Genomic DNA, 26,614 nt, shown 5'->3' with positions numbered 1-26,614 from the left:
GAGATACATTGACGACGTGCTTGTAATCTGGCAGGGTGACCACCTAACGGTAACACAGTTCATGGAATGGCTGAACCTACAGAATCGTTTTTTGAAATTCACCCACACAGTCTCTAACAAAGAACTGGTGTTTCTTGACCTAAATATTTTCTCTAACGATGGCAAATTACACACTACCACACATTTTAAACCAACCTCAAGGAACTGCCTCCTCAGATATGACAGCTTCCATCCACGTCATCTACGGACTAATCTACCGTACGGACAATTTCTACGACTAAGGCGAAACTGTACCCAGATCAAGGATTACAAGACACAAGCACAAGAATTGAAAAAGAAATTGCAAAAAAGACGGTATCCAGACAGGAACATTAATGTAGCAATGAAAAGGGCTAGAAATAACAACAGGGAAGCTCTGCTAGACAACAAAATCCTAACAGATGAGGTAGCCACCAGGCCTATATGTGTTACCACTTAGAGCTCCAACACCAACGAGGTGTCTAAACTAATGAACAAACATTGGCGCATTCTGAATAGTGGGACCTTGAACATTGAGAAACCAATGTTTGCCCACAAAGAGGTAAAAACCTCAAAGACATGTTGGTACACACGCGCCCAAAACCACAACAGCAAATTCAACTTTCACAACATGGCCTGGGAGGCCATTACCCTTGTGGAAATTGTGCAAGTTGCCACCTAACACACAAAAGTAAACATTTGACCTTCAGCAACGGTACCAAGTGGGAGCAACAAAAACTAACTAACTGTAACAGCAGAAATGTTATTTACATGATTACCTGCCCGTGTAACTTAGAGTACATAGGCATGACCACGAGACCAGTGAAGGTTCGAATTGGAGAGCATAAGAGCAACATACGTTGCAAAAAAATCACGACGAAAATGGCGACTCATTTCTTGGAGAACGAGCACTGTGTCAATGACATAAGGTGGACAGTAGTTGAATAGCTGCCGTCAGAACAAGGACTCTTTGAAAAAGAGCAAAGGTGGGTTTTCCGCCTTGGGACCAGTACCCAGGGCTTAAACGATGACATTCCTTGGGGACTATTAACATAGGGATTGTCTACCTGAATACCCCCGCCCGTATTCTTACAGGCCATCAGAAACCACTTTAAGGTCAAGCACATGGGTTAATGCTGCAATGTTCACTTAGCCAAAAAGAACCCCACTCCACCGTTCCCAGTGTACTTTAAAGTCTGAGTTCTTGCATATCAGTAGTTAACATCTAACCCAGTCTAGTGTGACCCGATCTACTTGGTTAAGTACACCTTTCCATATACCATAGGATAACCTTCCAATCCCCTGCCGACCCATCAAGTGTATCAAAGGATTAACCATTTAGGCTAAGTGGTTTTTACTAACCCCTACCAGTGGTTAGGTAATACATTTAGAAACAAAGAATATCCCTTGGAATATCGTAAATAAACATCTATTTTTAAATTAAATTGAATAAGGTCCCACGCAGAGATTAGTGCCCAGTGACTGGCACACGCATGCGCATCACCACACGCTTCCACCGAATGAGCGCCACACGTGCGGTTGAGCACAACGCATGCGTGGCTCAACAATCATACACGTTTGCGCGACATCGCTACACTAAGGGATGGAGACGCAAGCAGAACCGGCATGAAGCCCTTAAAAGGGCAGGCAGGAAACGCTAATTATCCAATCTAATAATGATCGGAACCTGAGAAAAAGTATAAATACCAGTACCTAGCACTCCTCTTGGCACAATCACCGGAGCCACGGAGGGGTCGGTCGGGAGGAATTTCCTCGCTGAAATCGTGAGTACACATGGTAGAGAGCAGCACTATCTCCACAACGCTAACGTAAGTAAAAATGGGACTCTGAACTCCATTTTTTTGATAGTTGCTAAATAGCAGAAGGGACCGTGACGTTGCGCTCATGAGGTATTTCTACCCCTACAAAACAGTATGTTACCTGTGTAAAGGGGCATGTAGTGTCTTTTTCTCTTCGCAGGAGCACTCAACATTATATCTGACAATCCCTGAACACTAAGGGTGCAATGTTCTAAATACCGCTAAAATGCTGAATTTACGAGGAAAGTGTGTATTTTATGTTATATGTGAGTGAGTCTAGTCTGTCTTTTATTTTTCCCACTATAGGCACAATGGACACCTACAGTCTGATACTTTTATTGCCATTTTGTCACCTGTAACCACCGGTCACTTTACCTATGGTTATTGAAAAGTAGACCACCACAAACATTTTTTTTGTCTATTTCTCTCAACAGGTCGACCATTAAGTGACGTTTTGTTAGGTACATTATTACCTGCACTTTAATTCTCACTTTTATTAGAATACCTGATCAAAGATAGAGAAATGTGAGTAAGGTGGGGATTTGTGTACCCCGTCCTGAAGAAGGTGTTTTTCACCGAAACATGTCGACGCACACAGAGAGGCGGTAGTGCACATTGTTTGCTATTTTAACCTCCCACACTCTATTTTAATAGCACCAGCCTGGGGGCCCATTAAAAGTTTTTTGTTACCCCACGGGCCAGGTTCCTTTTTAAACTTCACTCACTTAGATCTAAACCTCACCATACACTCACATTTAAAATACCCCATCCACACCACACATAGTCATCTTAAGTGCTCCCGCGTATATGTAGGTCGTAGCACGCCGTACCCCGTAGAGGAGTACGATGACCCCAATGATGAAGCATGACACCAAGGGGCCTGTTGGTGTGTGAGGGGACCAAAAACAACAAGGTTGTTCCCCACATGTGGAGGATACGCTCTACACTCAAGGAGTGGATTCTTTTTGTTTATGTACATTTGACCAGGGAGAACGAATCCATTTCGATACATCTCTCTCTCTACCCCCCTTGTTAGTGATAATATATTGGCAGCGCACAGCTGCGGGAGTTCCCCTATTCCCTTGATATACCACTGACTCACTACATATAACACACACATAATTTCAGACACATACTACAGCACGATGGAGTCTGAACATGGACTCACATTTGCGGAGGAAGAAATAGATGAAATTCTGGCAGCTATCTACCCTTTTGAAGGCTTGAGCAGCACAGAACCAGGACCTAGTGTGGCAGACTGGGATGAGTTAATGAACCTCAGAAAAACACAGATTAAAGCAGCTCTCCACGGCCTTCTTATGACAGAATATCTAAGAAATAAGATAGCACCTCAGGGTCTACTGGTTAAAAACGAACCTTTCATCTTTCAAAATGATAAGATTTTCAAAAAAGAATGGTCACTGATCTCGTGGCACTGTACACGAGATTGGCTAGTAATAATCATAAAGACAGCCAAACGGATCACACAAGAGGTAAAAATTGACATACAGAAAATTGAGGTACAGCTAAAAACGTATATAAAACCAGCAGAATTAAAGAAAAAATTGGACGAATTGAACCAACAGATGTCGGATTTCGAGGCCACACTTGAACAGAGTAAATTCAGAAAACTTGGGAAAGACAAGGATCGCTTTACCCCTGAGACTGCTTACCCATACACAAAGGATGACTACGTTCCATGCAACATGAACAATGACATTGACAGTAACGGTTCCGAGACAGGATCATCTGGGTCAAGTACAAACAGCAACTCCAGATACAGTGGAACACCAAGACAACGAGGTCAGCAATACCCTAGACAAAGAGGATTGAGAGGTTATCAACCGCAGCCATACTACTCCCAATTTGGGCGACTGGGCCCCTTTCCACCATACAATTATGGTCCACCACCACCAGGCCCTATGTACTCTCAATGGGCAAACGAGTTCGACACTGGGTTTTATCAGAACCAGCCTTTTTTAGCATCACGCCCAGGACCATGCCGCGGCCGAAACAGAAAAGGAAACACAGTGTTGTGGCAAGACCCGATACAACCGGATCCACGTATGAACACGAGGAGCATGACAGGGGCCCTACCGGACAACCCATCAACGAGCCAGAAGGGGACCTAGTAATAAACATCACCCCATGGGAACTATCCGAACCTCAGAGAGAGGTGTTGAATAAAGGACTCGGTTTTGTCCCCACAAACAAACTGGATCTATTCAGATTGCATACTGAAGCACAGGAGTTCTTTCGTAAGATCAAACTACAAGTCTTTTTCAAATGGAAAGAGAGGATCCCCGAAACCGACACAGGCTTGAGACCTAAGTCCACCTTCACACCACCAGACAACACTCTACCAGTCGAGATCCTGGCTTTTGAAAATGCAGTAATGGGGGACCTAAAAAATATGAAGGGAGTACATCAGCAAGTGTTTCACAACACCAGCCGCCGAGAACAGGAGGCTATCCGCGAACTGTCTAACAATCAAAACATAACCATAAAACCCGCTGACAAAGGTGGAGCGATAGTGGTGCAGACAACAGAAGCTTATAAAAAGGAGTGCATGAGGTTGCTGTCTGATCGACGCAATTACACCATCCTTCCCGCAGACCAAACAGAATCTATCAGGATCACAATCCGAGGCATGGTGGAGGAAGCCCTAGCACACAACTGGCTTTCCAAAAAAGAAGCTGAATTCTTAGTGCAAAAAACACAGAGGATACCATACTTTAACTGTATTCCCAAAATACACAAAAGTCTGGAAAATCCACTTGGCAGACCCATTGTTTCGGGCATAGGCTCCATTTTGGAACCACTCTCGAAATTTTCTGATGCGTTCCTAAGCCCCTAGGTACAAGGGACGAATACCTACCTCAAGGATACAAAATCTGTACTGCAACTATTACAGAACCTCGACTTTGACCCCAACAGCCAACTATTACTAAGCCTGGATGTGGAAAGCCTGTACACAAGCCTCCCTCATGATGAAACCATCACTATAATTGAGGAGGTTTTGTACAGTGCCAACTGGAAATACCAGACCCCACGTGGTGTCGTAATGGAGTGCATCACTCTTGCACTAAAAAAAACTTTTTCAAGTTTGAGGGAACCCTCTACCTCCAGAGCCATGGCACAAGCATGGGCAGTACTTTCGCGCCGAGTCTGGCAGGACTATATGTCCATCATTTGGAAAGCACAAAAATCCTACACATTGACAACCCATACAAACAACATATCGTCACTTGGAGGAGATACATTGACGACGTGCTTGTAATCTGGCAGGGTGACCACCAAACGGTAACACAGTTCATGGAATGGCTGAACCTACAGAATGGTTTTTTGAAATTCACCCACACAGTCTCTAACAAAGAACTGGTGTTTCTTGACCTAAATATTTTCTCTAACAATGGCAAATTGCACACTACCACACATTTTAAACCAACCTCAAGGAACTGCCTCCTCAGATATGACAGCTTCCATCCACGTCATCTACGGACTAATCTACCGTACGGACAATTTCTACAACTAAGGCGTAACTGTACCCAGATCAAGGATTGCAAGACACAAGCACAAGACTTGAAAAAGAAATAGCAAAAAAGACAGTATCCAGACAGGATCATTGATGTAGCAATGAAAAGGGCTAGAAATAACAACAGGGAAGCTCTGCTAGACAACAAAATCCCAACAGATGAGGTAGCCACCAGGCCTATATGTGTTACCACTTACAGCTCCAACACCAACGAGGTGTCTAAACTAATGAACAAACATTGGCGCATTCTGAATAGTGGGACCTTGAACATTGAGAAACCAATGTTTGCCCACAAAAGAGGTAAAAACCTCAAAGACATGTTGGTACACACGCGCCCAAAACCACAACAGCAAATTCAACTTTCACGACATGGCCTGGGAGGCCATTACCCTTGTGGAAATTGTGCAAGTTGCCACCTTACACACAAAAGTAAACATTTGACCTTCAGCAACGGTACCAAGTGGGAGCAACGAAAACTAACTAACTGTAACAGCAGAAATGTTATTTACATGATTACCTGCCCGTGTAACTTAGAGTACATAGGCATTACCACGAGACCAGTGAAGGTGCGAATTGGAGAGCATAAGAGCAACATACGTTGCAAAAAAATCACGACGAAGATGGCGACTCATTTCTTGGAGAACGAGCACTGTGTCAATGACATAAGAAGGACAGTAGTTGAACAGCTGCCGTCAGAACAAGGACTCTTTGAAAAAGAGCAAAGGTGGGTTTTCCGCCTTGGGACCAGTACCCAGGGCTTAAACGATGACATTCCTCGGGGACTATTAACATAGGGATTGTCTACCTGAATACCCCTGCCCGTATTCTTACAGGCCATCAGAAACAACTTTAAGGTCAAGCACATGGGTTAATGCTGCAATGTTCACTTAGCCAAAAAGAACCCCACTCCACCGTTCCCAGTGTACTTTAAAGTCTGAGTTCTTGCATATCAGTAGTTAACATCTAACCCAGTCTAGTGTGACCCGATCTACTTGGTTAAGTACACCTTTCCATATACCATAGCATAACCTTCCAATCCCCTGCCGACCCATCAAGTGTATCAAAGGATTAACCATTTAGGCTAAGTGGTTTTTACTAACCCCTACCAGTGGTTAGGTAATACATTTAGAAACGAAGAATATCCCTTGGAATATCGTAAATAAACATCTAGTTTTAAATTAAACTGAATACGGTCCCACGCAGAGATTAGTGCCCAGTGACTGGCACACGCATGCGCATCACCACACGCTTCCACCGAACGAGCGCCACACGTGCGGTTGAGCACAACGCATGCGCGGCTCAACAATCATACACGTTTGCGCGACATCGCTACACTAAGGAATGGAGACGCGAGCAGAACCGGCATGAAGCCCTTAAAAGGGCAGGCAGGAAACGCTAATTCTCCAGTATTAGGGGTGTCTTTCATAGATTCACATGCCTGAATCATTCCCCGTCGTCGGAGTAGGAGTCCCACGGTATATAAAAAAGCAGTAAAAAGCCATTTGTACATAGCAAACAACAGTTATACCCAACCAGGAAGTAAAATAGCCCCAGCTACAGTGGGCAAAACCTTCCACATTCGTGACTATCCAAGTCATTATGTATAGACCAAACTGCAGCCAATCAGGCCACAGCTCCCACCAGAATGCTCTCCCCAGAGACCCAGGCTCTCAGATTTTTTACCGCACGTCGTGTGATAGGGAGTCTCTCTGAGCTCTGCTCAGTTTCTTTTCTATTTCTGAAATTTTCACTTTCAAATATGTCTACATCAAAGTCCCTGTTCAGGGCCTGTGAATCCTGCGGAAAGGCAAGGCTATTTAAGGAAGATCCTCATACTCTCTGCATCTACTGCTTGTACCTTGATCATCAGGCTAAGGAGTGCAAGATCTGTCGCACCTTACCTCCAAAAACCCTCAGAGACAGAGAGGGTCGCCTGCTGCTGTGGTTGCAGCGGATTAAGGACAAGGATAATCCAATCGCTGAGGAAGGAAGTTTGGCCTCAGGATCTTCTGTGGGGTATCGAAAGAGGATGGCTGAAAGTAAGATGACTACTCCTAAAGCTAAGGTGGCAAGACAGGCCCAGCTCACTGTTGACGCTGGTGAGCCTTCTACTTTGAAAAAGAAAAAATCCTGTGAGAAATCTGTGAAGGCAACAGACTCTAAAAAGACTGCGTCTTTAGTGTCACCTCAGAGGCCTGGGACCAAGGCAGCGACTACTCTGCCGTTTTCATGTAAGGCAGCCACGGCAGTGACTTCTACTGTGACTTTTTCCTCACCAAAGCCTTCTATGGTGATGTCCTCAGCGTCCTCTCCAACTTATGTGCATGTTCAGATTCGTCCAATCTCGTCGACGAAAATAGTCACACCTCTCGTCGACGAGCCTCCGTCGACGAAGCTGATACGAGCGTCGACGACGAGATTGCCGTCGACGACATCGACGTCGACGAAGCTACCGTCGACGACTCCATCGACGTCGACGAAGCTGCCGTCGACGACTCCATCGACGTCGACGAAGCTGCCGTCGACGGTCCCGTCGACGAAGGCGTCGACGACCTCGTCGACGAAGAAGATAGTCCCGTCGACGGCCCCTTCGACGGCGAAAACAGTCCAGTCGACGGCCACCTCGACGACGAAAGCGGTCCCGTCGACGGTTCCCTCGACGTCGACGACGAAACCCATCTCGTCGACAAAAACTAAACAGCAATTATCGTCGACGGAGCAGTTGTCTTCGACAAGCACATCGTCGACGACGAAGACAATGCCACGGGACACAGAATTAAAGGTGGCACAAGACAATCCAACAACACCAAAGTTGTCATCTTGCACAGATCTTCAAGTCTGGTCATCGACTATGGAGACTAAACAGGACGAATGCTTCCTGTACGATTTTAAAAGTTTGTCGCAGAGGCAAAGTTGGTCTATTCCCATTATAGACTTTATTTGGAAAGAAGGTCTGAAAATCATGGCCACACCAAACTCTTTACCAGCGGTTTTACCACGAGTTGATAAAAAGTACAGGGCACCTACTTCTTCGCCTGCCTGCCTGATTGGTCAGGCCAAGACGGAGTCAGTCATTGCGCAAGCAGCTCAAAAGAGAGCAAAGAACCCGTCATCTCAGATCTCCACTCCTACTGACAGAGATGGGAGGCGACTCGATACCATTGGGAAGAAGGTATCGACCATTGCAGCGACCACAGTTAGGGCTGCTAAATCGCTGGCAATTCTCGGCAGGTATGATAGGCAGATGTGGTCAGACATATCGCCTTACATTCAGAAACTGCCTGAACAGGACCGGACCGAAGCCACTAAAATTCTGAAGGAAGGAGAGTGTGCTTCGTCGGAAATCATCGATGCTGCAGTAGACGTAGCAGCCACAGGATTCAGGCAGTTGGCAGGAGCTGCAGTCCTTAGAAGAGAGGGATGGTTGAAATCTACATCCTTCAGGCAGGAGGTGCAAGCCAAGGTGTTGAATATGGCTTATGATGGCGAGTACCTATTCGGCTCGCATGTGGATGAGGCTTTACAAGCCATCAAGAAAGATACAGAAACTGCACGATCGTTGGGTACTCTACAGTACCGGAAATCTTCCTTTCGTGGTGCAAGAGGAAGAGATAACTTCACAAATAGAGGAGGATATTACCAGCAACGTTCATATACGAATACCCAAAGTAACCAGAGATTCCAGCCATATAGGCAACAATCTTACGGCCAAAGGCGAAATAATTATTCACAGCCCGAGGAAAAACAACTTATCGGGGCAGAGACAACACTGCAAAGAAGTGAGGAACGCAGCCTGCCACCACTTCGTCCCAGCCAGTCACAAATTGGAGGAAGAATATCCCTACATTGCTCAAAATGGTCAGAAATTACCACAGACAGATGGGTCCTGGATGTGGTTTCCAAGGGCCACATATTGGAATTTGTAAAAACCCCACCAAATTCACCCCCAAAAGGACCGCCCCCAGCACATCTCAAAGAGCTGTTCATCCAAATCAATACAATGATTCGAAAAGGGGCAATCGAGAGAGTACCTCAACATCAGAGAGGGAAAGGTTTTTACTCTCGTTTTTTCTTGACACGCAAGAAATCGGGGGAATGGCGCCCCATCCTCGATCTGCGTGCCCTCAACAAATACATCAAAAAGTTAACGTTCAGAATGTTAACACTCCAAGAGATCCTCCAGTTTCTGGCAGAAGGGGACCACATGGCAACACTCGACCTTCAGGACGCTTACTTCCACGTACCCATTTTCCCCAGGCACAGGAAGTTCCTAAGGTTCAGAGTGGCTGGCAGGGACTTCCAGTTCAGGGTGCTTCCGTTTGGACTACGTTCAGCCCCGAGGGTATTCACAAAGATGTTGGCACCTGTGGCGGCCCACTTGAGACTACAGGGTATTCAGATATACCCATATCTGGGCGACTGCCTTAACAAGGCCAATTCCTACGCCACAACAAGCAACCATGTTCAGAGATGCCTTTGCTTGCTCCACAGCCTAGGGTTTTCAGTGAATTACGAGAAATCAGATCTGGAACCATCACAAAGGAAGTCTTTCCTAGGAGCAACGCTGGATTCCAACCTCGCTCAGGTCTTCATATCAAGCGAAAGACAGGAAAAGATTCAAAGGATGGCGACAGCACTCCTCAGAAAAGAGTGCGTTTCTGTTCAAAAATTCAAATCTTTCCTAGGGATGATCTCATCGTGCATCCCTCTCACTCCAAACTGTCGTCTGAGAATGAGACCCTTGCAGGAGGAACTCGGTCGTCAATGGCTGCAGATATCAGGTTCCTTCGAGGATATCATCACCTTAACGCCTCGAATGAAGAACGCAATCCTGTGGTGGAACCAGGAACACAACCTGCAAGTGGGTTGTGCTTTCCTCTCAGAAGTCCCCAGATTCATCGTGACCACGGATGCCTCGCTAGAAGGTTGGGGCGCTCATCTTCAAGGGATGACGATCAGTGGCAAATAGGACAAACAGCAAAAGACATGGCACATCAATTTATTGGAATTAAGGGCCATTTTCCTCGCCATGAAATCTTTTCAAGCACTGCTAGAAGGCTTGACAGTGTTGATTCGAACAGACAACACAACGAGCATGCATTACCTGAACAAGCAGGGGGGCACAAGATCAGCCCGGTTGTCCAAGCAGGCTCAAGAGATCTGGAATTGGGCTCTGGATCACAACATCAACTTGTCAGCGGTGCACGTCCCAGGGGTAGCCAATGTGCTAGCAGACACCCTGAGCAGATCCAAGAGCAGCACTCACGAATGGGAATTGCATCAACCAGGGCTGGATCGGATCTTCCAGAGATGGGGTCACCCCGATCTAGACCTATTCGCAACATATCAGAACAAGAAATGTACACAGTTTGCGAGTTGGATTCCCCACAGAGAATCTTGCGGGGATTCGCTGTCAATGAATTGGGAGAGGATATTTGCCTACGCCTTTCCACCAATTCCATTGCTTCCAAAGGTCATCAAGAAAATTAAAAGACAACCGTGTCGAATAATTTTGATTGCTCCACGGTGGCCATGACAATATGGTTCACACAGCTTCTTCTTCTCTCAGAACGCGAACCAGTCCAACTGCCTCAAATTCCGAATCTTCTGACAATTCAAGAAGGCAGAGTGTATCATCCGGACCCTCATTCTCTGAAATTATCGGCTTGGCTCCTCAACACCATGAGTTTGCACATTTAAACATTCCACAGGACTGTCAAGAAGTCCTAGCCAATGCTAGAGCACCTTCAACGAAGCTTAAATGGAAGCGTTTTTGTGTTTGGTGCCAAACTATGAATTTACATCCCATGTATGCTGAACCGGAGGAGATCTTACCCTTCTTTTTGCAGTTGGCTAAAGCAGGTTTGGCGTACTCAACACTTAAGGTGTTTCTAGCGGCTATATCCCTATATCGTCAAGATGGGACGAATGCTCTATATTCCTCAAGAATAATCCAACAATTCTTTAAGGGTTTATTTCGTATGTTTCTTCCAATACGTCGGCCACCTCCATCATGGCATTTGAATATAGTGCTGGCTCAGCTCATGCGCCATCCCTTTGAGCCGATCCATAAAGTTGATCTGAAGTTCATCACTTGGAAAGTCGCATTACTGCTGGCATTAACATCAGCCAGAAGGGTTAGTGACATGCAGGCATTCATGACTAAACCACCTTTCTTGCAGTTCACGAATGACTCTGTCATACTGCACACCAACCCGAAGTACATGCCCAAGGTACCATCGGATTTTCATTTGAATGAACCAGTGATACTTAAGACATTTTTTCCGAATCCGCAGTCGCCAGCTGAGCGGACCTTACACTCTTTAGATATCAAGAGATGTCTTAAGTTTTATCTCTCAAGGACAGCCGCCATCAGGAAGACAGATCAGCTGTTTGTAGTGCATGGCAGACCGAGACAAGGCTGTGCAGTGACAAAACAGACTATTGCTAGGTGGGTCTCGTCAACTATAGGGCTCTGCCATTTGTAAGCAGGTAAACCCTTACAGACCTTACCTAGAGCTCATTCTACGAGAGCAGTCTCTTCTTCGACTGCGTTGTTTGCTGGTGTGCCTCTCCTGCAGATCTGCAGAGCTGCAACATGGTCCAGCAGGCCCACATTCACGAGGCATTACTGTCTGGATTCTTCAAGTGATGCCGATGCCTCAGTGGGGAGAGCAGTCCTGCGTAATCTTTTTCAATAAGGTGAGCCTCTGATGATCTTTCCCACCTCCTCTTGATCTTTTGACGCTTTAATACGTTATTGCACTACTTTATGTTCATGCATGGAAACTGTATAGCTTGGCGTCCAAGAGCGATGTATTGTATTACTGCTAACTACTCTGATTCAGGCATGTGAATCTATGAAAGACACCCCTAATACTGGAGAAGAACAATAGTTACTTACCTGTAATCTGTAGTTCTCCAGTATTGGTGTCTTTCATAGATTCACATGCACCCACCCACCTCCCCTCAGAGTCTCCCTCAGGCTATGGATATATATATATTATATTATTCTCAGGTACACTCCGGTGCTACAAAATCTGAGAGCCTGGGTCTCTGGGGAGAGCATTCTGGTGGGAGCTGTGGCCTGATTGGCTGCAGTTTGGTCTATACATAATGACTTGGATAGTCACGAATGTGGAAGGTTTTGCCCACTGTAGCTGGGGCTATTTTACTTCCTGGTAGGGTATAACTGTTGTTTGCTATGTACAAATGGCTTTTTACTGCTTTTTTATATACCGTGGGACTCCTACTCCGACGACGGGGAATGATTCAGGCATGTGAATCTATGAAAGACACCAATACTGGAGAACTACAGATTACAGGAAAGTAACTATTGTTCTTATCCAATCTAATAATGAGCGGAACCTGAGAAAAAGTTTAAATACCCATACCTAGCACTCCTCTTGGCACAGAGGGGTCGGTCGGGAGGAATTTCCTCGCTGAAATCGTGAGTACACATGGTAGAGAGCAGCACTATCTCCACAACGCTAATGTAAGTAAAAATGGGACTCTGAACTCCATTTTTTTGACAGGTGCTAAATAGCAGAAGGGACCCTGACGTTGGGCTCATGAGGCATTTCTACCCCTACAAAACAGTATGTTACCAGTGTATAATGGCATGTAGTGTCTTTTTCTCTTCACAGGAGCACTCAACATTATATCTGTCAATCCCTGAACACTAAGGGTGCAATGTTCTAAATACTGCTAAAATGCCGAATTTACAAAGAAGGTGTGTGTTTTATGTTATATGTGAGTGAGTCTAGTCTGTCTTTTATTTTTCCCACTATAGGCACAATGGACACCTATAGTCTGATACTTTTATCGCCATTTTGTCACTTGTAACCACCGGTCACTTTACCTATGGTTATTGAAAAGTAGACCACCACAAAAACATTTTTTGTCTATATCTCTCAACAGGTCGACCATTAAGCGACGTTTTGTTAGGTACATTATTACCTGCACTTTAATTCTCACTTTTATTAGAATACCTGATCAAAGATAGAGAAACGTGAGTAAGGTGGGGATTTGTGTACCCCGTTCTGAAGAAGAAAGAAGGTGTTTTTGCCGGAAACATGTCGACGCACACAGAGAGGAGGTAGTGCACATTGTTTGCTTTTTTAACCTCCCACACTCTATTTTAATAGCACCAGCCTGGGGGCCCATTAAAAGTTTTTTGTCACCCCACGGGCCAGGTTCCTTTTTAAAGTTCACTCACTTAGATCTAAACCTCACCATACACTCACATTTAAAATACCCCATCCACACCACACATAGTCATCTTAAGTGCTCCCGCGTATCCGTAGGTCGTAGCACGCCGTACCCCGTAGAGGGGTACGATGACCCCGATGATGAAGCATGACACCAAGGGGCCTGTTGGTGTGTGAGGGGACCAAAAACAACAAGGGTGTTCCCCACATGTGGAGGATACGCTCTACACTCAAGGAGTGGATTCTTTTTGTTTATGTACATTTGACCAGGGAGAACGAATCCATTTCGATACATCTCTCTCTCTCCCCCCTTGTTAGTGATAATATATTGGCAGCGCGCAGCTGCGGGAGTTCCCCTATTCCCTTGATATACCACTGACTCACTACATATAACACACACATAATTTCAGACACATACTACAGCACGATGGAAACAAAACAGGTGATGGACAGAATGTGGATCAATGTCACACATTCACCCCAGTCCAAAGATCTGGGCCCAAATCCATCGTTTTTTTGCACTCCACACCACCCTGGGTTAGACAATGGCGATATGCAAATCAGCTCTGACCCTGTGCCCCATGGGAACAGTCCAGTCCGAACTACAAAAGCCATGTCCTTCCCAGAACGGAATCAAGCATCCGAGGACCGGACCGGTTTCGAGGTAACACCTCTCATCAGCCCGGCTAGCTTGACTCCAGTGGTGTGGAGTGCCTGGGACCCACGTCTGAGCATCCCCAGCGCACTTATGGCGGCAATTGCAAACAAAACAGGTGATGGACAGAATGTGGATCAATGTCACACATTCACCCCAGTCCAAAGATCTGGGCCCAAATCCATCGTTTTTTTGCACTCCACACCACCCTGGGTTAGACAATGGCGATATGCAAATCAGCTCTGACCCTGTGCCCCATGGGAACAGTCCAGTCCGAACTACAAAAGCCATGTCCTTCCCAGAACGGAATCAAGCATCCGAGGACCGGACCGGTTTCGAGGTAACACCTCTCATCAGCCCGGCTAGCTTGACTCCAGTGGTGTGGAGTGCCTGGGACCCACGTCTGAGCATCCCCAGCGCACTTATGGCGGCAATTGCAAACAAAACAGGTGATGGACAGAATGTGGATCAATGTCACACATTCACCCCAGTCCAAAGATCTGGGCCCAAATCCATCGTTTTTTTGCACTCCACACCATCCTGGGTTAGACAATGGCGATATGCAAATCAGCTCTGACCCTGTGCCCCATGGGAACAGTCCAGTCCGAACTACAAAAGCCATGTCCTTCCCAGAACGGAATCAAGCATCCGAGGACCGGACTGGTTTCGAGGTAACACCTCTCATCAGCCCGGCTAGCTTGACTCCAGTGGTGTGGAGTGCCTGGGACCCACGTCTGAGCATCCCCCGCGCACTTATGGCGGCAAGTGCAAACAAAACAGGTGATGGACAGAATGTGGATCAATGTCACACATTCACCCCAGTCCAAAGATCTGGGCCCAAATCCATCATTTTCTTGCACTCCACACCACCCTGGGTTAGACAATGGCGATATGCAAATCAGCTCTGACCCTGTGCCCCATGGGAACAGTCCAGTCCGAACTACAAAAGCCATGTCCTTCCCAGAACGGAATCAAGCATCCGAGGACCGGACCGGTTTCGAGGTAACACCTCTCATCAGCCCGGCTAGCTTGACTCCAGTGGTGTGGAGTGCCTGGGACCCACGTCTGAGCATCCCCAGCGCACTTATGGCGGCAATTGCAAACAAAACAGGTGATGGACAGAATGTGGATCAATGTCACACATTCACCCCAGTCCAAAGATCTGGGCCCAAATCCATTGTTTTGGAAGGACATGGCTTTTGTAGTTCGGACTGGACTGTTCCCATGGGGCACAGGGTCAGAGCTGATTTACATATCGCCATTGTCTAACCCAGGGGGGTGTGGAGTGCAAAAAAACGATGGATTTGGGCCCAGATCTTTGGACTGGGTTGAATGTGTGACATTGATCCACATTCGGTCCATCACTTGTTTTGTTTGCAATTGCCGCCCTAAGTGCGCTGGGGATGCCCAGACGTGGGTCCCAGGCACCCCACACCACTGGAGTCAAGCTAGCCGGGCTGATGAGAGGTGTTACCTCGAAACCGGTCCGGTCCTCGGATGCTTGATTCCGTTCTGGGAAGGACATGGCTTTTGTAGTTCGGACTGGACTGTTCCCATGGGGCACAGGGTCAGAGCTGATTTGCATATCGCCATTGTCTAACCCAGGGTGGTGTGGAGTGCAAAAAAACGATGGATTTGGGCCCAGATCTTTGGACTGGGTTGAATGTGTGACATTGATCCACATTCGGTCCATCACTTGTTTTGTTTGCAATTGCCGCCCTAAGTGCGCTGGGGATGCCCAGACGTGGGTCCCAGGCACTCCACACCACTGGAGTCAAGCTAGCCGGGCTGATGAGAGGTGTTACCTCCAAACCGGTCCGGTCCTCGGATGCTTGATTCCGTTCTGGGAAGGACATGGCTTTTGTAGTTCGGACTGGACTGTTCCCATGGGGCACAGGGGCAGAGCTGATTTGCATATCACCATTGTCTAACCCAGGGTGGTGTGGAGTGCAAAAAAACGATGGATTTGGGCCCAGATCTTTGGACTGGGTTGAATGTGTGACATTGATCCACATTCGGTCCATCACTTGTTTTGTTTGCAATTGCCGCTCTAAGTGCGCTGGGGATGCCCAGACGTGGGTCCCAGGCACTCCACACCACTGGAGTCAAGCTAGCCGGGCTGATGAGAGGTGTTACCTCGAAACCGGTCCGGTCCTCGGATGCTTGATTCCGTTCTGGGAAGGACATGGCTTTTGTAGTTCGGACTGGACTGTTCCCATGGGGCACAGGGTCAGAGCTGATTTGCATATCGCCATTGTCTAACCCAGGGTCATGTGGAGTGCAAAAAAACGATGGATTTGGGCCCAGATCTTTGGACTGGGTTGAATGTGTGACATTGATCCACATTTGGTCCATCACTTGTTTTGTTTACAGCACGATGGAGTCTGAACATGGACTCACATTTGCGGAGGAAGAAATAGATGAAATTCTGGCAGCTATCAACCCTTTTGAAGGCTTTAGCAGCACGGAACCGGGACCTAGTGTGGCAGACTGGGACGAGTTAATGAACCTCAGAAAAACACAGATTAAAGCAGCTCTCCACGGCCTTCTTATGACAGAATATCTAAGAAATAAGATAGCACCTCAGGGTCTACTGGTTAAAATCTAACCTTTCATCTTTCAAAATGATAACATTTTCAAGAAAGAATGGTCACTGATCTCGTGGCACTGTACACGAGATTGGCTAGTACTAATCATAAAGACAGCCAAAGGGATCACACAAGAGTTAAAAATTGACATACAGAAAATTGAGGTACAGCTAAAAACGTATATAAAACCAGCAGAATTAAAGAAAAGATTGGACGAATTGAACCAACAGATGTCGGATTTCGAGGCCACACTTAAACAGAGTAAATTCAAAAAACTGGGGAAAGACAAGGATCACTTTACCCCTGAGACTGCTTACCCATACACAAAGGATGACTACGTTCCACGCAACATGAACAACGACATTGACAGCGACGGGTCCGACACAGGATCGTCTGGGTCAAGTACAAACAGCAACTCCAGATACAGTGGAACACCAAGAAAACGAGGTCAGCAATACCCTAGACAAAGAGGATGGAGAGGTTATCAACCGCAGCCATACTACTCCCAATTTGGGGGACCGGGCCCCTTCCCACCATACAATTATGGTCCACCACCACCAGGCCCTATGTACCCTCAATGGGCAAAAGAGTTCGACACTGGGTTTTATCAGAACTTGCCTTTTTTAGCATCACACCCAGGACCACGCCGCGGCCGAAACAGAAAAGGAAACACAGTGATGTGGCAAGACCCGATACAACCGGATCCACGTATGAACACGAGGAGCATGACTGGGGCCCTACAGGACAACCCATCAGCGAGCCGGAAGGGGACCTAGTAATAAACATCACCCCATGGGAACTATCCGAACTCAGAGAGAGGTGTTGAATAAAGGACTCAGTTTTGTCACCACCAACAAACTGGATCTATTCAGATTGCATACTGAAGCACAGGAGTTCATTCGTAAGATAAAACTACAAGTCTTTTTCAAAGGGAAAGAGAGGATCCCCGAAACCGACACAGGCTTGAGACCTAAGTCCACCTTCACACCACCAGACAACACTCTACCAGTTGAGATCCTGGCTTTTGAAAATGCAGTAATGGGCGAGCTAAAAAATATGAACGGAGTACATCAGCAAGTGTTTCACAACACCAGCCGCCGAGAACAGGAGGCTATCCGCGAACTGTCTAACAATCAAAACATAACCATGAAACCCACTGACAAAGATGGAGCGATAGTGGTGCAGACAACAGAAGCTTATAAAAAGGAGTGCATGAGGTTGCTGTCTGATGGACGCAATTACACCATCCTTCCCGCAGACCCAACAGAATCTATCAGCATCACAATCGGAGGCATGGTGGAGGAAGCCCTAGCACACAACTGGCTTTCCAAAAAAGAAGCTGAATTCTTAGTGCAAAAAACACTGAGGATACCATACTTTTACTGTATTCCCAAAATACACAAGAGTCTGGAAAATCCACCCGGCAGACCCATTGTCTCGGGCATAGGCTCCATTTTGGAACCACTCTCAAAATTTTCTGATGTGTTTCTACGCCCCTTGGTACAAGGGACGAATACCTACCTCAAGGATACAAAATATGTACTGCAACTATTACAGAACCTCGACTTTGACCCCAACAGCCAACTATTACTAAGCCTGGATGTGGAAAGCCTGTACACAAGCCTCCCTCATGATGAAACCATCACTATAATTGAGGAGGTTTTGTACAGTGCCAACTGGAAATACCAGACCCCACGTGGTGTCATAATGGAGTGCATCACTCTTGCACTAACAAAAAACGTTTTCGAGTTCGAGGGAACCCTCTACCTCCAGAGCCATGGCACCAGCATGGGCAGTACTTTCGCGCCGAGTCTGGCAGGACTATATGTCCATCATTTGGAAAGCACAAAAATCCTACACATTGACAACCCATACACCAACATATCGTCACCTGGAGGAGATACATTGACGACGTGCTGTAATCTGGCAGGGTGACCACCAAACGGTAACACAGTTCATGGAGTGGCTGAACCTACAGAATCGTTTTTTGAAATTCAGCCACACAGTCTCTAACAAAGAACTGGTGTTTCTTGACCTAAATATTTTCTCTAACGGTGGCAAATTGCACACTACCACACATTTTAAAGCATCCTCAAGGAACTGCCTCCTCAGATATGACAGCTTCCATCCACGTCATCTACGGACTAATCTATTGTATGGACAATTTCTACGACTAAGGCGAAACTGTACCCAGATCAAGGATTACAAGACACAAGCACAAGACTTGAAAAAGAAATTGCAAAAAAGACGGTATCCAGACAGGATCATTGATGTAGCAATGAAAAGGGCTAGAAATAACAACAGGGAAGCTCTGCTAGACAACAAAATCCCAACAGATGAGGTAGGCACCAGGCCTATATGTGTTACAACTTACAGCTCCAACACCAACGAGGTGTCTAAACCAATGAACAAACATTGGCGCATTCTGAATAGTCGGACCTTGAACATTGAGAAACCAATGTTTGCCCAAAAAAGAGGTAAAAACCTCAAAGACATGTTGGTACACACGCGCCCAAAACCACAACAGCAAATTCAACTTTCACAACATGGCCTGGGAGGCCATTACCCTTGTGGAAATTGTGCAAGTTGCCACCTTACACACAAAAGTAAACATTTGACCTTCAGCAACGGTACCAAGTGGGAGCAACGAAAACTAACTAACTGTAACAGCAGAAATGTTATTTACATGATTACCTGCCCGTGTAACTTAGAGTACATAGGCATGACCACAAGACCAGTGAAGGTGCGAATTGGAGAGCATAAGAGCAACATACGTTGCAAAAAAATCACGACGAAGATGGCGACTCATTTCTTGAAAAACGAGCACTGTGTCAATGACATAAGGTGGACAGTAGTTGAACAGCTGCCGTCAGAACAAGGACTCTTTGAAAAAGAGCAAAGGTGGGTTTTCCGTCTTGGGACCAGTACCCAGGGCTTAAACGATGGCATTCCTTGGGGACTATTAACATAGGGGTTGTCTACCTGAATACCCCCTCCCGTATTCTTACAGGCCATCAGAAACCACTTTAAGGTCAAGCACATGGGTGAATGCTGCAATGTTCACTTAGCCAAAAAGAACCCCACTCCACCGTTCCCAGTGTACTTTAAAGTCTGAGTTCTTGCATATCAGTAGTTAACATCTAACCCAGTCTAGTGTGACCTGATCTACTTGGTTAAGTACACCTTTCCATATACCATAGGATAACCTTCCAATCCCCTGCCGACCCATCAAGTGTATCAAAGGATTAACCATTTAGGCTAAGTGGTTTTTACTAACCCCTACCAGTGGTTAGGTAATACATTTAGAAACGAAGAATATCCCTTGGAATATCGTAAATACACATCTATTTTTAAATTAAACTGAATAAGGTCCCATGCAGAGATTAGTGCCCAGTGACTGGCAAACGCATGCGCTTCACCACACGCTTCCACCGAATGAGCGCCACACGTGCGGTTGAGCACAACGCATGTGCGGCTCAACAATCATACACGTTTGCGCGACATCGCTACACTAAGGGATGGAGACGCGAGCAGAACCGGCATGAAGCCCTTAAAAGGTTAGGCAGGAAACGCTAATTATCCAATCTAATAATGATCGGAACCTGAGAAAAAGTATAAACACCCGTACCTAGCTCTTGGCACAATCACCGGAGCCACGGAGGGGTCGGTCGGGAGGATATTTCCTCGCTGAAATCGTGAGTACAAATGGAAGAGAACATCACTATCTCCACAACGCTAATGTAAGTTAAAATGGGACTCTGAACTCCATTTTTTTGACAGGTGCTAAATAGCAGAAGGGACCCTGACGTTGGGCTCATGAGGCATTTTTACCCCTACAAAACAGTATGTTACCAGTGTATAGGGGCATGTAGTGTCTTTTTCTCTTCACAGGAGCACTCAACATTATATCTGACAATCCCTGAACACTAAGAGTGCAGTGTTCAAAAAACCGCTAAAATGCCGAATTTACAAAGAAAGTGTGTGTTTTATGTTATATGTGAGTGAGTCTAGTCTGTCTTTTATTTTTCCCACCATAGGCACAATGGACACCTATAGTCTGATACTTTTATCGCCATTTTGTCACCTGTAACCACCGGTCACTTTACCTATGGTTATTGAAAAGTAGACCACCACAAACATTTTTTTTTGTCTATTTCTCTCAACAGGTCGACCATTAAGCGACGTTTTGTTAGGTACATTATTACCTGCACTTTAATTCTCACTTTTATTAGAATACCTGATCAAAGGTAGAGAAACGTGAGAAAGGTGGGGATTTGTGTACCCCGTCCTGAAGAAGGTGTTTTTCACCGAAACATGTCGACGCACACAGAGAGGATGTAGTGCACATTGTTTGCTTTTTTAACCTCCCACACTCTATTTTAATAGCACCAGCCTGGGGGCCCATTAAAAGTTTTTTGTTACCCCAGGTTCCGCCAGGTTCCTTTTTAAACTTCACTCACTCAGATCTAAACCTCACCATACACTCACATTAAAATACCCCATCCATACAACAAACATAGTCATCTTAAGTGCTCCCGCGTATCCGTAGGTCGTAGCACGCCGTACCCCGTAGAGGGGTATGATGACCCCGATGATGAAGCATGACACCAAGGGGCCTGATGGTGTGTGAGGGGACCAAAAACAACAAGGGTGTTCCCCACATGTGGAGGATACGCTCTACACTCAAGGAGTGGATTCTTTTTGTTTATGTACATTTGACCAGGGAGAACGAATCCATTTCGATACATCTCTCTCTCTCCCCCCCTTGTTAGTGATAATGACATACAGATGATGCCTCGCCCAACCCAGCAGCACCCACCAGCGAGTAGAAAAGAAGGACTCTACACACTTGTAAGTCAGGCCGCAGTAACTGCTCCCAGTATCGTCTGAGAGGCAACCCAGCGCAAATGTCTTTTCTGACGGACTTCCTGGTGTGAGCTGGGCGCTGCCTGAGAGTTGAGACTGATGGTGGACTAACTATGTATCGCAGTCATTTCTACCATATTTGGATAACTGTGTTCAGCATTTAGTTCTACTTTATTGTAAGTTCCTATTGTTGAAATGCTTCCATTACTTACTGATAATGGCATTACTCCTAGTCCTACTCCCTCACCTTCCTTCTTAACACGTGAGGCCCTCCGCCTCCCCCTAGACCCACCCCCAGTCTATAAAAACACTGCCCGCCTCACCACCTCATGTACGTAAACAAGCCAAGCCTAGAACTCAGTTGGACCGCACCGGGAAGGCGGGTGGGGGCTAGAAGGAAGGCGAGGGAGTAGGACTAGGAGTAATGCCATTATCAGTAAGTAATGGACGCATTACCTCCCGTCCCTCCCTCACCTTCTTTCTTAACACGCGAGGGCATAGCAAGCAAAAACAGATATGGACAACTGAATGAAAAAGAACACCAATTTAATAATGTGCCCTAATCACAATAGAAAAACTGTCTTCGCCTTCATAGAAGACAAGACCCTGTGGCCCAGGACAGTAACCATACGTTCCAGACCAGCAATCCGATAGTGGCGGATGAAAGTGGAAGGGGAAAACCAGGTTGCAGCCCTATAGATCGCCACCATCAGAGTACACTGCAATTCAGCCATCGTAGCCGCCATACTGTGAGTAGAATGCCCATGCACCCCCACAGGCGGTCCCACACCCTTCACCCCATAAGCCAAAAAGGACATGGACTGAATCCAATGACTTAACCCCTTCCCTGCGGGGGTAATTCCCCCATGGTGCGGGGGGGGGGGGCGGGAGAGGAAGAGCACAGCGCCACGGTGCTCGTGAGGAGACCAGCTCGTCATGAGTCACGGTGGAGCTGTGCTCATGACGAGCTGGTCTCGTCACGACCCCGCTCACTGAATAATTTGCGCTCACAGGCGGGGAATTAATTGCTCTTGGGGGGAGCGGCGCCGTTATGACGAGGCCAGCTCATCATTAGCACAGCTCCACTGTGACTCATGACCAGCTGGTCTCATCTTGAGCACCAAAGAGGTTAAAGTAGCCATGGACGGCTCCTCACCTTTCTTAGCAGGACAAAAGTTCACAAACAAAGTGTCCCTCTTCTGGAAGGATTTCACCTCATGCAAATACCACAACAAAGTCCACAGCACATCCAGACACAGCAAACAACAGTCCTCAGTCAAGGAAGGATCAGGACAAAACTAAGGCAAAATAACCTCCTGACTGAGATGGAAAGCTTAATTAAGCTTAGGGACAAAGGATGGCACCGGCACCACACGGTTCGAAAAGATCTTGCAGAAGGGACCCTTACAGGACAAAGCCCCCAAATCACCCACCCTTCTAGCTGAAGTGATGGCGACCAGAAAACAAGCATTAAAAGTCAAGAGCTTCAACTCTAGCTCCTTGAGGGGTTCAAAAGGTAGGCCCAAAAGGACATCCAAGACAAGGTGCAAATTACAACATGGAAAGGAACCAACAGGCCAATGAAAAAGGTTCTAAAGACCCTGAAAAAACTGAGGTATCAGGCCCTCGTCATCCTGAAAATTACGCCAAGAGCCTCTAAAAACCTGAATGGCCGCCCACTGCACCCGTAGTGAAGCTGCCGACAAACCCAAATGTTCACCACCCTTCAGAAACTGCATTACCAAAAAGAGGTCAGCCACAGTAGGATCAACCTCCTTACCAGCACACCATGCCAAAAAAGGTCTCCAATGCCTAGCATAAGAGAGAAGCATAGAGGATCTACGAGAAGCCTGCAACATCACAGCGAAATGGTCACAGACGAGAACCCAGCTAAGCCCCACCGTTCAACCATGAGGCCGTCAAGTGTGACTTCCTTAAGGTGCCCAGGGGGATAACCGGAAAAATCAACGGATACTGGACCACAGAAATGACCCATTCCTGGTCGTAACTCAACAGGCCAAGGGGAGGAAACCAATTCACACCACCTGTGCCTGTTCCTTCTGTACCCACACCTGAACAGGCCGGACCAGTTGAAACGGGGGAATGCATGAAGAGGACCCTGAGGCCAAGGAAAAGTCAAGCCGTTGATGCCCAACACCATGGGACACCGACCCAGTGCACAAGAAACACCAAAGAAGCCAAATATCCCTGTACCCTAAACGACTCCACTTCCAGGCATCAAGGCCAGAACCTGCATCTGCAAGGAGACTAGGTGTTGGTCGGACAAAGTAACATTGCCCTCCAGAGTCTGAAAACAAGCCCTGATGAAGACCATGTCCCAAGAGGGGGCCAAAGAAGATTTTTCCAAGTTCACCATAAACCTGTGACCCTGAAGAACCTCCAAGACCCTCCCGACCCTCCCGACCTGATCAAGCAACAGAGACTCCTCCGCTGCATGAAGTAGAAGGTCGTCCATATAGGGATAAACCAACATCCCTTCTGCATGAAGGATAGCCATGAGTGATGCCAGGACCTTCATGAAGAACCTGAGAGAGGAATTGAGGCTGTACCTCAGGAAACGCTGAGAAGAGGCTGTGACAGGGACATGCAAAGGGAAAAAATGTGTCTGGTTGGATCAGAGGAATATTCGCTTGAATGGTTAACATACGGAAACGAACAGCTCAAACCCAGTAGTTGACCCACTTTAGATCCAGCATAGGCCAAAAACTTCCCTATACCTTCTGCACCAAGCACAAAATGGAGTAGGCCCCAGCACAGATTTCCGACACTGGCACCCGGCAAATAACCCCTTCAAGCAAAGCCAACCGCGGCAGCTTGGATGCCAAAACAGGAGTGAACCGAACCCTCGTATCCGGAGAAACCTGCGAAAATTGATCTTGTAACCATGCTCCACAGTGTCCAGGACAGAGGTGATCCGAAACATCCAGACGCCAAACAGGAAGAAAATGTCTGAGCCGGCATCTGACAGGCAGGGATCCCTCGTGACTGTGATTGTCAGGGCCCCTTCTTGCCAGAACCTTTAAGAGCAGGGGCAGCGTGCTTGGGAGAAAAACCCGGCTGGAAACGGCTCCTCCAAAAAGTCTGACGGGGACGATCTGGGGGACCTATTCCAAGGCTTACCAGAAGACGAAGCACCCCCATTAGAAGGCAAGCCATGCTTCTGCTCCTTGAAAGCCTTGGCAATCATGGCCAGCAACTGATACCCAAAGAGTACCTGTCCCTCAAAGGGCAACTTCAGCCAAGCCGCCTTCGCCCCAGGATCTGCCTTCCTCTGTCTGAGCTACAAGGAATGTCTGGTGGCCACCAATGCCCCAGTGGACATAGCCATAGCTCTAATAATATCACAAGAAATGTCAGCCTACAGCTTAGCCTGCTGTTCCAACGTGTCAAACTCCTGCACCAAGGACTGTGCAGAATAAGCAGAAAAAAGGCTTGCCCTCAGAGCCAAGTTCTCAGCAGCAAAAGCATTCTTAAGACCAGAGTCCACTTTCTTATCTGTAGCATTGGTGGGGGTACAATCCTCTGGCTGAATAGCAGTTTTACTGATCAGAGTAGCCAGAATCGAGTCCAACTGCACACTGTGGGGCAAGAGGTCATCCACCTCCAATAAGTACAGTTTCTGGAAGAAATGAGGGACCTGAACCTTGTCCACCTCACGCCATTCCCTCATCACCATCTTCTGAACCGGGCCCCGAAAAGGCATGCCTATCCGGTAGGGCTTCACATACTGCAGAAAAAGGGTCACACCCTCCTTAGCCAACCGGAAAGTTTCGAAACCCTAAATTTTCCCACACATGAGCCAAAATGTTCCACATCTCATCCCTGGAGACATATTTTCTGTTAGAAGAGGTAGAAGCTCCCTCTCCATCTGAAGGGGACAACTCAACACCGGGATCCACCATCCATGGCCTGGATGGACCAACCAGTAAAAACAAGACTGCAGGGCTTTGGATACAGCCACTTCAATCATGCCCTGAACTCCTTCCCTGGACATGAGAGGCAAGTCACTCCCGTCACGGCCCTGTACCATAGGCCTCTTTAAGGGAACCGGAGACTCATCAGATGAGGAAGAGGACACCACATTGTTCCTCTTAAACAGTATTTTGCGAGCCATGGCTGCAGCAGAATAAAAATTCACCAACACAGAAACACAGATATAGGGCTGGAGAAAAACAGATGTAAACCAATGAGGACATGTTAGAAAACCCCCCACCAATCAGAAAACATGCCAATTTAGGCAATAAAAAAATAAAATACTGGGATTCAACCAATCCTACCCGGTCTCCAGGACACTCCTGCACCAGGCGAGCCAGCCACACTGCGATCTGTAACAACAGCTCCAGGCCCACGAGTATCACCGGACTACGGCACAGCATCCACAAGCTAGTGCCCCGCCCCTCGGAAAGGAAGAGACTCCGGAGGACACCGCACTGCTGGAAGAACGCTGCCTGCAGCTCCGCAGCATCAGAGAACCAGGATACGAAGACTCCCCGGCAGCGACACAAAGAGGAATGACTGAAGGGAGACAAAAAAGAACAGGAGGTGGTGGGGTGGGCAGTGTTTTTATAGACTGGAAGAGGTGTGGCGCAGTGGCTAGGGTGTCTGACTCCGGACCAGGGGGTTCACGGTTTGATCCCCAGTGCCGGAGGCAGGATTGTAGTGTAGTTTCTATATTCCCAATAGGTTCTGCGATTTCGAATAATATATCCTATAGATGTGACGTAGGACTTATGTCTACTAGGTCTCTATCGAATATATTAAACTTAATTGTGAGTGCCAGCTAGCTCAGAGGTCAGTAGAAACTTTCTTGAGGTCACAAGAAGGGATTAGTTTCTGACAACCGCATAAACATGACAACTTTTGTTTCCCCAAGATAAAACTGCTCTTCAGAGTCGTGGAAA

The sequence above is a fragment of the Lissotriton vulgaris genome, chromosome 8, assembly GCF_964263255.1.
Source record: "Lissotriton vulgaris chromosome 8, aLisVul1.2, whole genome shotgun sequence".
Classification (NCBI taxonomy): domain Eukaryota; kingdom Metazoa; phylum Chordata; class Amphibia; order Caudata; family Salamandridae; genus Lissotriton; species Lissotriton vulgaris.
The sequence above is the reverse complement of the archived record's forward strand: the minus strand, read 5'-3'. Positions refer to the sequence as shown.